Below are 17,088 nucleotides of genomic sequence, written 5' to 3'. Positions count from 1 at the left end.
TCTATCTATCATCTTATATCTATCTTAAATCTGTCTTTCTATCTATCTATTCCCCTGCCTATTATCTATCTATCTATTCCCCTGCCTATTATCTATCTATCTATCTATCTATTCCCCTGCCTATTATCTATCTATCTATTCCCCTGCCTATTATCTATCTATCTATCTATCTTCCTATTCCCCTGCCTATTATCTATCTATCTATCTATCTATCTATTTACCTATTCCCCTGCCTATTATCTATCCATCTATCTATCTATCTATCTATCTATCTTCCTATTCCCCTGCCTATTATCTATCTATCTATCTATCTATCTATCTATTTACCCCTATTCCCCTGCCTATTATCTATCTATCTATCTATCTATCTATCTATCTATCTATTCCCCTGCCTATTATCTATCTATCTATTCCCCTGCCTATTATCTATCTATCTATCTTCCTATTCCCCTGCCTATTATCTATCTATCTATTTACCTATTCCCCTGCCTATTCTCTATCTATCTATCTATCTATCTATCTATCTATTTACCCCTATTCCCCTGCCTATTATCTATCTATCTATCTATTCCCCTGCCTATTATCTATCTATCTATCTATTCACCTGCCTAGAGATATGTATGACAGTATAACTAGTATTATTACATACAAGTGATCTGTAGTAGTGAACGTACGCTTTACCTTACACACTCTCCTAATAACTTGTTGCATGAGTCAGTCTAGACGTCGTCATATGTATGTATTGCATTGCAGAAAGTTGTAACATCTGCTGCTTTAGCTCTATATTGTATACTGCTAATGTGCAAATCTACAGCCATCTGTCGTCTTCCCATGTAACACATCAATGCACGGTATAGATCCGTTTTTTCTAACATACAAAGTATGAAATTCTTTACATTGTGTTACAGTTAACCCTTTTTCCCTGATGATGTGATATTCTCTGGGTGACTCTAATTGAGGAAACTAAACCTTGAATCTTTTATTACATTGTCATAGCTAAAATACCTTTATAACACACGAGTTGTAGTTATTTAGAAACTAATGGTTAATAAAGATGTTGTAACATGCTAGCCATTTAGCCACAATGTTAGTATAGTTTGTGCTCATTTATAATGTAAAACAGCTACAAGGCAAGACAAGACCATACTGCATCTAACTCTGCATTTACCTTCTGAAATTTGGAAAAAAATTTGAATCAAGGTGAAAACAGATCTTGAACTTTTTTATTGTACTATATTAAAATGTTAAAGTCTTTATCCTTATAATTTAATATATGTCCCTGCTGACTTGCTGTTGTGTTTTGCATAAGGGCCCAATATATCATCATTGGTATCTAAGACTAGTTTTATAAAATGTGGCCGACCTGTTTGCTATATTTGATTTTGGTATTCATATAATTGTGCAAAATCTTAGGTAATATGTTGCATCATCGTCACAATGGAAATTATGTATAAATTAAATTCTAAAGCTCAAAGAGAGAGAAACAGATATAATATTGTGTCTATTACGGAAAAGAAGACAGAAAAACCCCTCCCTTCTCCTTATCTTTATATACAAAAATCTTCGTTTGTTTTTAAACCTTGGGAAATACGCTGATATTGGAAGGTTAAGGACAACACAATGTTGTGCTCAGGGAGATAAAGCATGCTGAAAATGTATATTCCTATTATGTTGGATCCAGCTTGTCTATCTGTATATCTGTCCAGAAGAGAATATGAGAATGACTTTACCGATGGGTTTATCATCACTCTCCAGTTATGTTCTAAGATTTTTCTGGGATGAGGCTTTCATTTGGGGAATGGTCACATAATGGTACCTGAAATAGCTAGAATTAGTTTTCTTTAAAAAAATAAAAATAAAAATGTTTCCAAATCAACTGGTGCCAGAAAGTTATAGAAACTTGTAAATTATCTCTGTTTGAAAAACAAACAAACAAAGCCTTCCAATATTTATGAGCTGCTTTATGCTCCAGAGGAAGTTGTGTAGTTCTTTTCAGTTTGACCACAAATTCTCTCTGCTGACATCTCTGTCCGTGTCAGGAACTGTCCAGAGAAAGAGCAAATAACCATAGCGAGCCTCTTCTGCTCCAGACAGTTCCTGACACAAAAATAGGTGGCAGCAGAGAGCACCATGTCTGGCTGCAAAGAATTCAAAACTTCTTCTGAAGCATAAGCAATAATTTACAAATCTGTATAACTTCTGGCACCAGTTGATTAGAATTTTTACCCCATTAAAGGAGATGTCCAGCGCAGACTTTTTCTATTCCGTCCTGCCCGGGCTGCAAAAAAAGACAAAACAAACTTTCACTTACCGCCATATGTTCTCCCGGAGCTCTGCAACAGCTGATCGGTCAGTCGGGCTGTTTGCTTCCTACTTCCTTTAGCCCGGTACATCACACGGCGCTTCAGCCTATAACCGGCCGCAGCGATGTCCCACCTCGGCCGGTGATAGGCTGAAGCACGGTGTGACGTACCGGGCTAAAGGAAGTAGGAAGCAAACAGCCCGGCCGACCGATCAGCTGTTGCGGAGCTCCGGGGCAACATATGGAGGTAAGTGAAAGTTTGTTTTGTCTTTTTTTGCAGGCTGGGCAGGACGGAATAGAAAAAGTCTGCGCTGGACATCTCCTTTAAGGGTCAATACACACATACAGTATTCTGTGCAGATTTGATGTGCATGGATTTGAAGCTGTGTTCAGTCATTCAGTTTACATTGGAGCATGTGATTCGTTATAAGAAGAATTAGTATTCTAATGAAGCTATAGATGGTTGTAAAAAAGTCAGAACATTTCTCACTATAATGCAGTCACAAAAATGAGTACTAGAATAGGATATACTAACCATTAATAAGTAGGTCTGATTCATTAGAATCTGCAGTCAATAAATAAGTCAGTAAATAAATTCAGTCCCAATAGAAAGTGCACCAAATGCCCTGAAAAGTCATGTGCGATACTCTGAGGTCTCTTAAGAATAGTGGTTTTTATGTTTAAGCAGGGCAGTGTAGGGTTCACGGCCACAGCCATACAGTATAGAACATGATGGATCAGGCAGGAGATGTATAGCTGTGTAGGGCTAGCAATAGAGGCATAATTTTTGAGGAAGTAGTGAAAATTTTTAAACAAATTTGTTTTACACCAAATCAATTTTCTGATCTTTAAAGAGTAGCTCCCACCATCCTTTTATTTTTTCTGTCCCTGCCTATTGCCCATCTATCCCCAACCCCTCCCTGCCTTTATTTATTTTTTTACTATATTAAATATGCCTTTTTGTCTGCCTGGTAGTGTGCGCACTACCAGGCAGACTTCCCCAGCAGGCACAACGTCACTGATGCCTGCTGGGGCAGACACTTCCTCCCTTAGTTCATCTATACAGGGTGCCTCCAGCTGTTTCCCCACTACAACTCCCAGCTTGCCCTGACATTTATTGGCTGTCAGGGCATGCTGGGAGTTGTAGTGGGGAAACAACTGGAGGCACCCTGCCGCACATCCCGCTCCCCCGAACTCTGACACCCCCCCCCCCTCTACTCGCCCGCCCCGGCAAAGAATAAAGTGGAGGGGGAAATGTTACCTTACACCGGGAGCCGGGGCCAGCGTGCGAGGCCAGGGAGCCTGCGCGCATTCTCATAGTTCATAGCGCTCGCTCCCGCCTGTCTGATTGACAGGCAGGGAGAGAGTGCAGCCTGACTGAATTCGGACTGATGCCCGGCCGGGATCGGTCCGAATTCATCTGTGACGTCACAGCAGGCTGCAGCCGGCCACTAGGATGGAGACCCCTAGTGGCCGGATTTCAACATTAAAATAAAGTATTTTAATTACAAAAAAAAGAATTAAAGTGTATTAGAAATATGTTGTAGTAGATCAGTACTACAACATATAAAAAAAAAAGTTCATGACAGTGCCCATTTAATAATCATGTAGTCCGTCTTGAGTCTGGCATCTATATATCTTGAACTTCTTGATACATTGTATACCTGTACATTAAATATACTAAATTAACATTCAGATATCAAGACAGTCTTAAGCATATGAAGAGTTTTCTTTGAAGTCATATTGATAGCCTACTCACTGTAGCAGAATGTTCATATTCACCTATTTCATAATTCAAATTTAGCAAAAACAAGTGTTATGATCAAAGTTGGAGTAGTAAGTTTTTACGGTGTACAAAGCACTGTTTTCAATCCCCTTTAACCTCACATGCCACATGTCATGGTTTGTGGATACAGTGTCTAATGCTCCACCAACACTGGTGTTTTTCCTGGTATCCAATTTTACTGTTTGCCATTTCCTTCGTACCCCTGTGTCTGAAGTTAATTGGGTACTTTATCTACATTTGTATATATCTATATACAGAGCCTGGCTTAAAGGGGTACTCTGGTGCTAAACATCTTATCACCCGGATGTTAGAACGCCGGGATCCCGATGCTGGGGACCCCAGAGATCTTTCCTGCAACACACCCGTTTTTCAGCTGCACAAAGCGAGGATCGCCCTGTGGCTGATGACGGGTGGTGCATGGAACGGAGTATCATGACATCACGGCTCTGCCCCCTCATGATGTCACACCCTGCCCCTCAAGTCTATGGGAGGGTGCTGCAGGAGAGATTGCGGGTTTCCCCAGCGGCGGGATCCCCACTATCTAACATCTTATCCCCTGTCCTTTTGATAGGGGATAAGATGTTTAGTGTCGGAGTACCCCTTAATAGTATTCTTTCTAATCCTATAAAGTGAAGGCCTGCTAAAAGTAACCAATGATAAATATTGAATGTGTTTTGTATTATGGTTTTTAATAACTTGCAGGTCGACACAGGACATACACAAAATATACTTAGCATTTTTAATATATGAATTGGATGAAGAAGGCATATTTTATTCACATGGTCCTTATAATCTGTTTTTTGAACTGCAAAATAAACAGTCCTTTGATACAGTCATGACAGCGACATGAAGACAGGGATCATACTTATATACTACTGATGTACATTATTTAGCATCATCTGTTAGCAAAGGTGAAAAGGATAGATTTGGATCCCCCTTCATTGTAAAACATGTTAAAATATTGCATTAGTTGATCTCATTTCAAAGTGTCAAAAATAATTTTTCATGTATTGGCTATTTAATATAGAAAGCTCTCTGTGATCGTGCATATGTGCATTTACATTTACACTACTTTTTTCTCTACATATATTTTTACAGCAAAACAATCCTGACCTAGACCCCACTTGTCTATGGAGTTTATACATTCCTTATTGATGATATGGATTTTATATAACATATAGCATTATAGCATTTAATACAGTAGTTGTATCTCTGAATATATAGGGGGACATTTATTATTAGATTTTTATGTTGTGCACGTCATTTCATAAATTTGGATAGTGCAAAAAAGGGTGAAAAGCTTACACACATTTATATGCCAGTGGGTCACTGTAGTACATTTGCCCAAAAATTAGCTAAGTAAAAAAATGTTTGCACAAGTGACAAATTTAGTGCACTAAACAGTGCAACTACTAACCACACCCCACAACACAAAAAAAAGTGTCAAAGCCGGCGCAAGCAGCATAAAAGAGTGCAAAATTTGATAATTTAAGCGAAAGTAGATGCGCAAAATAAAAACACACAGCACACACAGTTTTATAAATTGAGTTGATAAATTCCAATCTATATGTTTCCTCTGTTTCATTGTCTGGTGTTTATTTTTGTTTGTGGTCAGTAGAGACCTTAAAATGTATAGCTATAGAAACATATAAAGAAAAATTGTTAGGTGCTCAGCTTGCAATGATACATTTGTAGCTTTTCAGATGTAATTCCAACACTTTTGTCCCAGATGATTCACCTCAAAGTTGTTCTAGACAGCATTTTTGGTTGTTGCAGTGCTGTGTTTTTTTAGTCATTAAATTTACTTTTGATAGAAACTGCTCAAAAAATAAAGGGAAAACTAAGATAACGCATCCTAGATCTGAATGAATGAACTAATCGTATGAAATACTTTCGTCTTTACATAGTTGAATGTGCTGACAACAAAATCACACAAAAATTATCAATGGAAATCAAATTTATCAACCCATGGAGGTCTGGATATGGAGCCACACTCAAAATCAAAATGGAAAACCACACTACAGGCTGATCCAACTTTGATGTAATGTCCTTAAAACAAGTGAAAATGAGGCTCAGTAGTGTGTGTGGCATCCACGTGCCCGTATGACCTCCCTACAATGCCTGGGCATGCTCCTGATGAGGTGGCAGTCTGGACAGTCTGTGGTGCAATGTGGTGGTGGATGGAGAGAGACATGATTTCCCAGATGTGCTCCATCGGATACAGGTCTGGGGGACGGGCGGGTCAGTCCATAGCATCAATACCTTCCTCTTGCAGGAGCTGCTGACACACTCTAGCCACAAGAGGTCTAGCATTGTCTTGCATTAGGAGGAACCCAGGGCCTACCGCACCAGCATATGGTCTCACAAGGGGTCTGAGGTTCTCATCTCGGTACCTAATGGCAGTCAGGCTACCTCTGGCAAGCACATGGAGGGCTGTGTGGCCCCCAAAGAAATACCACCCCACACCATTACTGACTCACCGCCAAACCAGTCATGCTGGAGGATGTTGAAGGCAGCAGAACGTTCTCCACTGCATCTCCAGACTCTGTCACGTCTGTCACATGTGCTCAGTGTGAACCTGCTTTCCTCTGTGAAGAGCACAGTGTGCCAGTGGCGAATTTGCCAATCTTGGTGTTCTCTGGCAAATGCCAAACGTCCTGCATGGTGTTGGGCTGTAAGCACAACCGCCACCTGTGGACGTCAGGCCCTCATATCACCCTCATAGAGTCTGTTTTTGACCGTTTGAGTGGACACATGCACATTTGTGGCCTGTTGGAGGTCATTTTGCAGGGCTCTGGCAGTGTTCCTCCTGCTCCTCCTTGCACAAAGGCGGAGGTAGCAGTCCTGCTGCTGGGTTGTTGCCCTCCTACAGTCTCCTCCCTGTCTCCTGATGTACTGGCCTGTCTCCTGGTAGCACCTCCATGCTCTGGACACTACGCTGACAGACACAGCCCTTCTTGCCACAGCTCGCATTGATGTGCCATCCTGGATGAGCTGCACTACCGGAGCCTTTTGTGTGGATTGTAGACTCCATCTCATGCTACCACTAGAGTGAATGCACCGCCAGCATTCAAAAGTGACCAAAACATCAGCCAGGAAGCGTAGGAGCTGAGAAGTGTTCTGTGGTCACCACCTGCAGAATCACTACTTCATTGGGGGTGTCTTGCTAATTGCCTATCATTTCCACCTGTTGTCTGTTGCATTTGCACAACAGCATGTGAAATTGATTGTCAATCAGTGTTGCTTCCTGAGTGCACAGTGTGATTTCACAGAAGTGTGATTGACTTGGACTTACATTGTGTTGTTTAAGTGTTCCCTTGTACATTGTGTTCAGTTTTTCTGTTTAACTAGGTCTGTGTAGTATCGGATGCTACAACATTTTAGCATTAGTCATGAGCTGAACAGTTAGAATTTAAAAAATTGTGATAAAGTTAATGAATCTGAATGGAATTAAATTGCAGACTGAGTCTAATAGGTGTAAATTAGAGAGCTATTTACTTTTAAAGCCTACATATACCTTTGTCCACATAAATTATTTTAACTTGTAACGAGTGAATTCGAATGAACTTGTGTTTTATTACCAGGACATTTTTCTTCATTGTGAAAACACAGTCAACAATTTCCCTTAGATCTTTTCCAGAGTACACATTGGATACTCCAAAGCACTGTAGAAAGACCAGGGTGTATAGGCATAGCTTGAGCAGCCCTTGGGCAAAACATTTTAGTGGAGCTCCCATTTGCCTTACAGTGCCATTTAATATCATCATACATTACTCACATAACGGTGCAGACTGTGGGTGAGATTTATCAAAACCTGTCCAGAGGAAATGTTGCAGAGTTGCACATAGAAACCAATCAGATTGCTTCTTACATTGGTGGCAGCCAATCCCCACTCTCAGTGGGAAATATGAATGAGTGAGTGGCCGGCCGGTGTACAGAGCAGAGATGCGAGTGCAGGAGAAAGCCGCTGTGATCTGTCCTTAACTGCAGGTGCTACTGCTCAGAACATGGAGCACACTCTGCTCCATGCTGGGAGCTGTAGTACCAGCATTAATAGACAGATCGCAGTGGGTGTCACTCCTGACACCCGCTCTGATCCTCCTGTAGAATGTATAGATGTGACCGGCCGCTCTTCTATGGTCCCCTGCACTGACGCATATATACGCCTATTCATATCTTCACACAGAGAGTTGTGATTGGCTGGAACAATCTGGATAATCACAGCTCTCTGCAGGAAATATGAATAGGTGTGTATATATACAGTATTGCAGGGGACCATAGAAGAGCGTCCGGCCGCATCTATACATGATACAGGAGCATTGTAACAGGTGTCAAAAGTGACACGGGCAATCTGTCAATTAGTACAGGTACTACTACTCTCATCATGGAACAGTGTGTTCCATGCTGGGAGCAGTAGTACTACCTAAAAAATGTTTTAAAAAAAAGTGGAAAACACACTACATTTTTTTTTTTTGTCGGCTACATTTTTAGTGCCCTGCCTGCCCACATAAATTGATCCCTGTTTAAAAATTTATTAAAATGTTGTTATAATAAAAAATTTTTATGAAATACAATTTTTCCATCACTACTGTATCTTTTTTAATATTTTTTTCAATGGTACCCTACGAAAATGTATTAAATAAGGTATCTCCATTACCTTTTTGGATCGCTAAAGTTCATATTTTCTCTGTTATTGCCTCCTAAATGGACCATTCCAATAACGGATGCAAACTGATGCAAAGGGATGCCATTTAGTGGCATTCATTTGCATACATTTTTCATCCGTTAGTATCAGTCGTCAGCAGACTCCCGCAGCCGGGACTACTACTACTCCCATCATGTAACCGACTTCTTTCCATGATGGGAGCAGTAGTTCCCTGGCTGCGGGAGTCTGCAGGTGGCTAGGGAGAAGAGAGTCTGTTCCATGTTGGGGGTAGTAGCACAGGGGATAAGGGATTGATCTCACCGGGTCTCACTTGACCCGATGCGATCAGCAGTTATAAAGCAGGATAGTGAGCGGCATGCTCAGCTCCCCTGCGATGTATATACTACTGTGTAAACTTTCATATTTTAATCCTCCAGCAAGAGATCTGAATGAGGAGCCATTCAGGGCTTCCGGCGGGGTTTTTAAACTACTACTTTGTCCCCCAAATTTATACCCCCATGCATGTTTATAATAATTAATTGGCCCCTGTGTGTTTATAATAATTCATTGGCCCCAGTGTGCTTATAAAAATTAACTGGCCCCAGTGTGCTTATAAAAATTAACTGGCCCCAGTGTGCTTATTCCCTCTTCCGCTGCCTGCTCCTCATCTTCTTGATGAGAATAGACATGTCCCAGCGGTGCGCTGATTGTGCTAGGAGCAGGGCAGCAGCGGGGACATGGCGGCGGTGATGGCAGCGAATGAATGAATGAATAAAGCCTACGTGCGGGACATGTCAGCTTAATTCATTCATTCACCACCACCTGTTCCCGACATGTCTCGTTGTTGCTCTGCTCCAAGACGATAAGGAGCAGGCAGCGGGAGGGGGAATAAGCACACTGGGGCAAATGCATTATTATAAGCACACTGGGGCCAATGAATTATTTTAAACACACTGGGGTCAATGAATTATTATAAACATGCAGGGGGCATAAATTTGGGGGACAAAGTAGTAGTTTAAAAACCCTGCTGGGAGCCCTGAATGGCTCCTCGGTGCCGGCCATTCAGGGCTCTTCGAGGAGGATTCAAATATGAAAGTTTACACAGTAGTATATACATCGCAGGGGAGCTGAGCATGCCGCTCCCTATCCTGCTTTATAACTGCTGATCGCATCGGGTCAAGTGAGACCCGGTGCGATCAATCCCTTATCCCTTATCCCCTTATCCCTTATCCCCTGTGTAAATTTGGGTGACAAAGTAGTAGTTTAAAAACCCAGCCGGGAGCCCTGAATGGCTCCTCAGTGCTGCCATTCAGGGCTTCCGGCGGCGGATTTAAAAATGAAAGTTTACTCAGTAGTATATACATTGCAGGAGAGCGGGGCATGCCACTCGCTCCTCTGCTATATAACTGCTGATCACATCGGGTCTCAGAAGTGAGACCAGGTGCCATCAATCCCTATCCCCTGTACTACCCCTCCCCCAACATGGAACAGACTCTGTTCCATGATGGGGGTAGCAGTACAAACACTAATGTAGCCTGCCAAGCCGCCTGCAGACTCCCGCAGCCAGGGAACTACTACTCCCATCATGGAAGAAAGTCTGTTCCGTGATAGGGGTAGTAGTAATCCCGGCTGCAAGAGTCTGCCGATGGCTGATAATAACGTATGGGAAACTGATGCAAATGGATGCCACTAAATGGCATCCCTCTGCATCAGTTTACATCCGTTATTAGAATGGTCCATTTAGGAGGCAATAATGGAGAAAATATGAACTTTAGCAATCCAAAAAAGTGATGGAGATACCTTTTTTTCATAAAATTTCATAGAGTACCATTAAAAAAATTGTAAAAAAAGATACAGTAGTAATGGAAAAAATTGTATTTAACAAAATGTATCTTTATTATAATGACATTTTAATACATTTTTAAACAGGGATCAATTTATGTGGGCAGGCAGGGCACTAAAAATGTAGCCCGCAATAATAAAAATGTAGTGTGTGTGTGTTTTTCACTTTAAAAAAAAACATTTTATAGGTAGTCCTGTAGTATAGGTATAGGTAGTCCAGCATGGAACACACTGTTCAATGGTGATAGTAGTAGTACCTGTACTAATTGACAGATCGGCTTTGTCACCTCTGACACCCATTGAGATCCTCATGTATAATGTATAGATGCTGTCGGCCTCTCTTCTATGGTCCCCTGCACTGCCATATATATACACCTATTCATATTTCCAGCAGAGAGCTGTGATTGGCCAGATGGTTCCAGCCACTCACAGCTCTCTGTGGGAAATATGAATAATATGAATACATACGACATATACTCATAATACAGTGGGACCAAAGAAGAGCAGCCGCCCCCCCGAATCTATACATTATACAGATGGATCGCAGTGCATGTCAGTAGTGACACCCGCTGTGATCTTTCCTTACCTGCAGGTACTACTGCTCCCAACATGGAGCATACTCTGTTGTAGTACCTACATTAATAGACAAATTGCAACAGGTGTCAGAAGTGACACCCGCTGCAATCTGTCTAGTAATGCAGGTACTACAGCTCCCAGCATGCAGCAGAGTTTTCTCCATGTTGGGAGCAGTAGTACCTACAGTTGAGGACACATCACCGCAGGTGTCACTCCTGACACTCGCTGCGATCGTCCTATCTATTGCAGAGATGCGAGCGCAGGAGTAAGCCGCTCACATCTATACATTATACACAGCGAGTGTCGCTAATGAAGAAATTTGTTATTTTGAATCGTGTCGAAGTTCGGATTCGGTCCGAATCGAATTTTTGATGACATTCGGAGCGAATTCGAATTCGTCCGATTCGATTCGCTCATCTCTACCTGTTACCCATAGAATGACCGACACATGTTTTATTTATGGAAGCATAGAGCTTTTCATATACTCATTCTACACCATATACACCACTTAGCTCCTGTCTACAGTGTTCCCCTTGTTAGCCCCAGCTCCTTTCTCATAGCAGCATGGAGCAAAAGAGCAGAACACCCCAGCACCATGATGCCTAACAAAAACCACAGTCAAATACACGCAATCTTCAATACTTAGTTAATGCACAGTATAAAAATGCTGCAATTCGCTACAGGAAATCACATTCCTCCCTGTATTAAAAGAGAGTATCAAAAGTTCTTCTTACATGTTGTAACACAAACTTATTTGTAGAAGTAATGGGATCAGGGGAAAACTTTCATGAATTAAATATTTATTTTCATTTACTTGAAACATTTATCACATTGATTATACTAAGTATTTCAGGTTTTTCATAGTTTATATCAAATTACAATACAATACAGAACTTAAAAGGAATATGGTCAGGAGTTTTGTTCTAGCAAAACTGCTTACAAACCTAAATAGGCATATGGAAGGAGAGAGCGTGTAAATGAAAATGTTTCTTTTAATGTCCTGGCGGCGGCTGCTAAAGAGTCACCAATGAAAACCGCTAGAGGCTCTCTTTATAGGAACCATTTCAGATTTCCCACAGGATCTTCATAGTATTTAGATCCATGCATAGTACAGAACCATCTTTAAGCTCACCTCCATTCTAGAAGTATAATTGCCAAGGAAGAAGAAGACTTGTGATCCAGCTTTATATCTATATAACATATTGCCCATTCTGTGTTGCTGACGTCTTTCGTGTGCATGCGTGCACTTTGTCAAGTGTATGAGCCATAGTTGCTGCTGCTGCTCTTCTTTAGTCCCTGCTTCTCTTAACCGAGCCCCCTTGCCTAGAATCCTTCCCTACTCAATGTTCTCCCCCCAATTTTTTTAAAGCATTTATTTAGCATTTGTCAATGAAAATAAAATACATCATAGCTCCGAGAGGCCACAACTGCATGAGCCCAGGCAGGAAACAAGGAACATAGCAATGCACAGAACAAGAACATACATAATGAGGACAATAGCCATTCTTATATCACCCTTGCTCGGTAGGTTTAGTGGTCTCATAAATAGGCAGACATTGCGCCACCCGCAGCGCAAAACTAAAACAACACAGACAAACTTCCAAGCACACACATACAACTCACAGTTCCTGCCATCTCCCCCTTACCCCTCCAAATACCTCAACAACAACATTGCATTTACTAGGCCATTCGACCAGGAGAATCAGTCGAGGCATCAAGCATCAACCAGGGCACACAAACACCAAATTATTTATTGATGCTTCTTTCAGTGCTCCCTGCTTGATCAATATGGTTCCTAGGATCCTGTTAGTGTAAATGTATTCATATTGTTTCAAATATGTTCACATTCAAATGGTTGCATAGTTTAGATCCATGTGAATAGGTTAAAGGAGGAAACTAGGAGATCCAATAGCCTTCGCTAGTATGCTTAGCCTCTTGTCAATTCAGTAGCATCCTATTTTGATTCACATGAGGTAGGCCATATGTCACCATGTAAAAAAAAACATTAAAGGGTAAAGGAGTTGTAGAACATTACTAAACTGATTGGAAATATCGTAATCATTTTAAAAACACATTTTTTGGGTTGGTAAACATAGAAGAATCTTCAGTTAAGAATATTAATGTACTATCCTTAGGACATAAGCATGATCATCTCATATAAGAGGGCCAGTATCTCTATAAGATATAAGGGAATAAAAAAATCCATCATAGAAAAATCCAGTCTAGATTGGGGTAGTCTTTTCAAAAAGGTCTTTTGAGGAGGTTTAAGAAAGATGATACCAAGCACTCACCAATAATGCACAGTGAAGATTTATTATGCAATAGTGTAGTACAAGGACGCGTTTCAGCATGTGAGCCTTCCTCAGCTGTCTGGAAGCTGCTGAGGAAGGCTTCCACGCCGAAACATGTCCTTGTACTACACTAAGGCACAATAAATTTTTACTGTGCATTATTGGTTAGTGCTGGGTATCATCTTTCTTCTACCTGTGGCTTTACCCTACCCTTGTGCACCACTGCAAATTCCATGGAAGTGCCGACATATCCCTATTTTGAGGAGGTTTGTCCATATGATCTAACCTTATTCTAACTACATATCCATCTAACTTTCCTGGCACACATTGAAACATTAGTAGATTGTAAACTTTTCTATTCATAATGCATTATGCATCTGTAAAGCAAAGTACATATCATTTTCCCTGCTTGAGCCTAAATGATATGTTGACAGTTAACTTTGGAATCATAGGAACCGTGGCTGCAGATGATCACTTTCTCAGAATGCATTCTCCACATCCTGCAAAAATAGGAAGCCACGGTATATTTATTGTGATCAAACTGCTGTTAAAACATTCTTCAGCTGTATTTTCTTAATCCTTGTATGAATTATGCATCAAACGTTAGTGGTTTGATCTTTATGCAGTTGTCAAAATAAAAGCATGATCCCAGGGATTCTATAATTAGAATAAGAAAATATTTAGGAGATAAAACCCTTTCTGAAATTAAATAATGATTATTACAATTTTCAGTGTACAGTGGTGAATTAGGTAGAACATAGACCCTAGGCTATTTCTTAGATTTTAGCCCCCTCTATTTCTAGCACCCTGCTATGGCTTGTCTGTAGTTTTGTGGTAACAAGTTTAAAGTGTTCCTGTTGTTTAATCAAACTTCTCTGATGTCACAGAGACATGCCAAAAGTTTGGTTGGTCAGTGTCTGGGTGTTCAGACCGCCACCGATCATAATAAACAACTATGAAAATTTGTTGGCAATCGTTTTTGAAGAAATATATTAAAAATATTCCTAATTGAAATTAAAAAGCACATATAACATATAAGGCACGAAGAAAAGACGGTGGTGACCGAAACAATGGGTGATCACATATGCTAAGATTAAAATACGTTACTCAATTTTATGTTAATACACGTGCCTCCAACAGAGCAGATACCCACATGATACGAGCAAAGTGAACTTTATACATTACGCCCACCCCTACGAACACTTCCTTCTTCCGATCAATAAGATCAAGTGGAAAGAAGCACACAATTGTGCTTCAGTTTCTGTTTAGTTGCAATAGATGGGTTCCATTATAAGGTTATACAGCCCATCTCTTGCAACTGGATAGAGATAACATTGAGCTGGGGAGTAAAATGCCATTTCCTGCTCTATCTAATAATAATGCAAAATAGAAAACAAAAAAATGATTGTAGCTAAATTTTTGTACAGAATCCTAAGCAACAAAGTAATTAAAGAATCTCTCTTTACATGAAATGCAAATCACCGCTCAGATTCTATGCACCACTCACCTCCCGAGCCCACTACATATTCTCTTAATGGCGCTATGAGGAAAATACATATCATGGGTGATTAAAGGGTTAAATATAATAATGACCAAAACTGTGAAGCAGTCAGTGACCCACCACTAACAGTAAGCACGCTCCATTTTCTATCACTGAGCAAGTTACTTACCCACTTGCACACATATATTTTTCCCCCAGCCCAAGCATTCTCATTTTGCACCAGCCATTTATGTGGCACAGTATCAAATGCTTTGGAAAAATCAAGGTATAAGACATCTTGAGCTCACCTCCTCATAAAAGTTGGTCAGGTTAGTTTAACAGTACCAATCCCCCATAAACCCATGCAGATATGGAGTCATACATTTATTTCTATCGAGATACTCCAGTTAAGCATCTACTAGAAAACCTTCAGATAATTTACATACAATAGATGTTAAAGGGGTTATCCAGGACTTGAAAAACAGGGATAATTTCTTTCAAAGACCGTTCCCTTTCTGTCTCCAGCTTCGGTGTGGTAGCTCCCTTTCTGTCTCCAGGTTGGGTGTGGTAGCTCCCTTTCTGTCTCCAGGTTGGGTGTGGTACTGCAGCTCAATTCCATTGAAGTGAATGGAGCCAAGTTGTAATACCACACGCAAACTGGAGACAGACAGGGAGCGGTCTTTGAAGGAAATTGAAGGTTTGTTTTTCGATTCCTGGATAGCCCATTTACACTTTCAGGCCTATAGTTACCTTGATCCCCTTTTCTCCCTCTTTTGAATATTAGCACCTCATTTGTTAGGCCCCAGTCCTGAGGTACAGACCCTGTCACTATAGAGTCCTTAAATTTTACAAACAAGGGTCTGTCTATTATGTTACTTAACTCCCTTAAAACGCAGGGGTGAATCAGGTCTTCGAGTTTTGACTACATAATGTTTTTTTTTTTTTTTATGTGGCACTGTACTACTTCCTGTGTTAGGCAGGTGGCATTTAAAGGAAAGTTTACGTTATTATCTTATCTTACTGCATTTCACCTGACATTTAATCTTCCTCTGTAAATACAGTGGAGAAAAACAAGTTTAATAAATTAGCTTTTTCTTCAGCATCCTCTATAATTCCTCTCTTATTAAATTTTAAAGGGCCAACACATTTACTTATAACCTTTATACTGTTTATAATAATTGAAGAACATTTTGAGGTTAGTTTAAATCTCTTTGACAATGAGTGTCTCTGTCTTTGCTGACTTTATCTGTTTTTTTACATACTTTATCTTTTCCCTATAGCTCCTTTTCCCTATAGCGCCAACAATCGTTTTGCTCACCAGAGCTTTGTCACAAACTATGCAGAACTGGAAAGTAATGGAGGGTATAATAATTATATTCTATGCAGAAGTGGAAAGTAATGGAGGGTATAATAACCAACGGGTCAAGGAAAGCAATGGGAAACAAACACCAGCTGCTATTATATTTATATTCTAATATATTTATACAATATAATCTTTTTTTCTCTTTTCCAAATTCCCAATGCGATAGCTTTGACATGAATTATACATAAAAAAAAAACTTTGGTTGAAAAGAAGCACTCAAACTGGAAATAGAAATTATTAACAAATACAATTTTTTTTTTAATATGAATTGTCTTTGTACAGTCTCCTGGGCGTATTGTATTGTTGGAAGTCTTATAATAAATGCGCTCTACAATACTTTTTTTTGTACTATTATGAATATATTCTTTTTGGCATGAATAAAAATTGATAACTTTATTTCCAATTTGAATGCTTCTTTTCATCTCAACACTTGTATTGGTGTATTTTTATGTATTTAGTTGGCTGTGGACCATTGGAGATTTCTCCAGGCATGTACTAACTGGATATTGATTGTAGTTTCTACTATGTTTTTCTGTATAAATTATACATTACCTTCTTTACTTCTAAATGAATACAAATTAATCCTTTAATTTATAATCAGTTATTCTACAACTAAGTAATTCAAGTGTCAACTTATAATGATTAACTGATTAAGGCTTCTACCATGTTTTGCAGTATCGACTAGATGTCAATAATAGTAACCTGGTTATATTATAGTAGTCACAAATTCTAGGTACAGAGGAAGAATCAAAGGAAAGAATAGGCCTCTCATGCATAGAATGTAATGTATTTGTATAATCTGT

At 40.0% G+C, this 17,088-nt stretch overlaps 1 protein-coding gene across 4 annotated transcripts in view; it reads left to right on the top strand.

The window, feature by feature from the left end:
• The window catches only part of LOC130362581 (metabotropic glutamate receptor 1), a 443,185-nt gene that overhangs the window by 3,162 nt on the left and 422,935 nt on the right, over window positions 1-17,088 (top strand). The gene's annotated exons all lie outside the window — the stretch shown is intronic.

Source organism: Hyla sarda, chromosome 3, assembly GCF_029499605.1.
Source record: "Hyla sarda isolate aHylSar1 chromosome 3, aHylSar1.hap1, whole genome shotgun sequence".
Classification (NCBI taxonomy): domain Eukaryota; kingdom Metazoa; phylum Chordata; class Amphibia; order Anura; family Hylidae; genus Hyla; species Hyla sarda.
The sequence above is the reverse complement of the archived record's forward strand: the minus strand, read 5'-3'. Positions and strand labels throughout refer to the sequence as shown.